This window comes from Chrysochloris asiatica, unplaced genomic scaffold, assembly GCF_000296735.1.
Source record: "Chrysochloris asiatica unplaced genomic scaffold, ChrAsi1.0 scaffold00035, whole genome shotgun sequence".
In the NCBI taxonomy this organism is placed as follows: domain Eukaryota; kingdom Metazoa; phylum Chordata; class Mammalia; order Afrosoricida; family Chrysochloridae; genus Chrysochloris; species Chrysochloris asiatica.
This window is the reverse complement of record NW_006408553.1, coordinates 21868183-21870694: the sequence shown is the minus strand read 5'-3', so window position 1 is coordinate 21870694 and position 2512 is coordinate 21868183.

The window sequence follows — 2512 nt, the reverse complement described above, 5'->3', positions numbered from 1 at the left end:
TGTAGGTGTACTTCCAGCTTATTTGCCTGATTCACTCTGTCTTGTTTCTGGACATGTGCTGATATGGTCATTTGTTTCTGTTTTTTGGGCATATTCATGAGTTATCTGTGGCCTTAATACTTAAATGGGTGTGCATTTTGGTATTTTTTATGTTTTCTGATTGTCTAAAGGTAGGTGTGCTCAGGAGATGGGCTTCACTTTTATCTCTTCTTCCTGAGAAATTTCAAGATGTCATTGTTGGTCATTGTGACGTAACTTAGAATTTATTTTTTAGCCTATTTCCTTTTTAGTCTGCCTGTACCACTCCATAAACCCCGTGCAGGCCTTTTTCCTAGTGATAAAATGTTCAGGGCTGGCTGTGGCCGTTTTGCACTGCTGTTTGGTTGAAGTACAAACTGTCACTTTAAACTTCAAGGAGATCTGTGTGCATGTGTAGTAGAGCCCTCCTGGGGGCTGGAGTGGGGTGTTTACTTGCTTAGGCACCTCCTCTAATCACTGTAATGAAGGTGCACAGACATTGAGAGACCAATGAACACATACACACACACACACAAAAATCCACACCTTTATCGCCGCAGTTCTGTCATGCATCCGTGGCTGCTTTGATCCTTCCCCTGCTCAGTCTCTCCCAAGATGGCGGCTCCAGGAGCTGCTTAGCGTCTTAAATTAGAAAGCAATGGATATCTTGCTTCTGTTATAAATTCCCCTAGCTGTAAACCTTCTAACCTTCTAAATATTCCTTTATATGTGGTTCAGAGTTCTGGCACCATCCCCTAAGACTTCTTGGTCCGATATTCTGTGTTGTTGCTGAAGAAGCTCCTCTCTGCACTCCTACCTGATCCACCCTCTTGTTTGTTCTCTCCATTGGATTTATTTATAGTGAAAGATATTAATTTGTGTAAGAGAACAGTGCATTCCTTGGAATATGTAAGTTTGTCTCTAGAATCCTTTCAGATCTTGCCTTGTGGGTTTCTTTATTTCTATAATTTTATTTGTACTGAAGAAGAACAAAGACTACAGCCTTCAGTATGGATTGCACTTCAATGGGCAGAAAACAAGTAACATCACTTATCCCACCTACTACCTTCATGTAAGGAGCTCTGGTAGTATAGTTGTTACCAGTTGGGCTGCTAACCTCAAGGTCAGCAGTTCGAAACTACCAGCTGTTCTTCAGGAGAAAGAGGAGGCTTTCTAATCCTGTAACGATTTCTATGAGTAGGAACTAACTCCATGGCACACTACCACCTCAACCACTACCTCCATGTGTTTCTTCTTTCTTTCCAGTTCTTCTAATTGTGGCCTTGGGTGAATGCTGCCCTTTTAATCTTGAATGGTTGACCATTCTATGGTGTATGTACCTCACTAGTTATTGCTGTTTATAGACATATTTTTAAAGCCACATTCAGGGAACTCCATTCTCCATTTTGTCTTTTTCCTATAATGGGTAAGAAAATAACACACACACACATATACACATAAACACACACACACAAGGGTGAGTAAGAAAGCATTGCTCAGAACTGACTTGATGGCACTCAACAACACCAACCGACTACTGCAGTCTGAAATTGATGAAATTTGCAATCAAGATAGATTGATAATTACTGGTGATTCAAATGTGAAGGTTGGAATAAAAGAAAGAGGAAGGAGCAGCACCTAATAAGGCCTTGGAGATAGAAATTATCCTGGGGATTACTTGACAGAACTTTTCAAGACCAATGACTTTTTTCCTTCCAAATATCTTTTTAAAAACAACATAAAAGATGTCTACACACATGGACTTCAGCAGATGGAACACTCAGTAATCCAATTGATTTAATGCTTTTTGACTATGCAAAGGCTTTCAACTGTGTGAATCTTAATAAGCTATGGATAATATTGCAAAGAGTGGGTATTTTAAAACACTTAATTATATTCTTGAGGATCCAATACACAGATTAAGATGCAGTCATCGGAACATTGCAAAGAGACACTGAATGGTTTAAAATCAGGAAAGACGTATACCAGGGTTGTATCCTTTTACTGTACTTATTCAATCTGTATATGAGTAAATAATTTGAAAATCTGGATTATATGAAGAAGAACATGGCATCAAGATTGGAGGAAGATATATTAACAACCTGTGATAAGCAGATGATACAAGTTTGTTTCCTGGAAGTGAAGATAAATTGCAATACTTACTGATGAAGATCAAAGACTACAGCCTTCTGTATGAATTGAATCTCAATGTAAAGAAAACAAAAATCTTATAACTAGAGCAATACATAAATGGAGAAAAATGGAGAAATTATTGAATTTATCAAAGACTTAATTTTGCTGGGACCCACAATCAGCATTTATTGTTATTGTGAAGCAGAAGTCAAGAAGTCAAATGATGTTTTACACTAGGAAAACCTGCTGCACAAGACCTCTTTTAAGTGTTCAAGAGCAAAGGTATAATTTTGGGGACTAAGGTGTGCCTGACCCAAGCCAAGGTATTTTCAATTGTGTCAGTTACATGTGAAATTTGGAA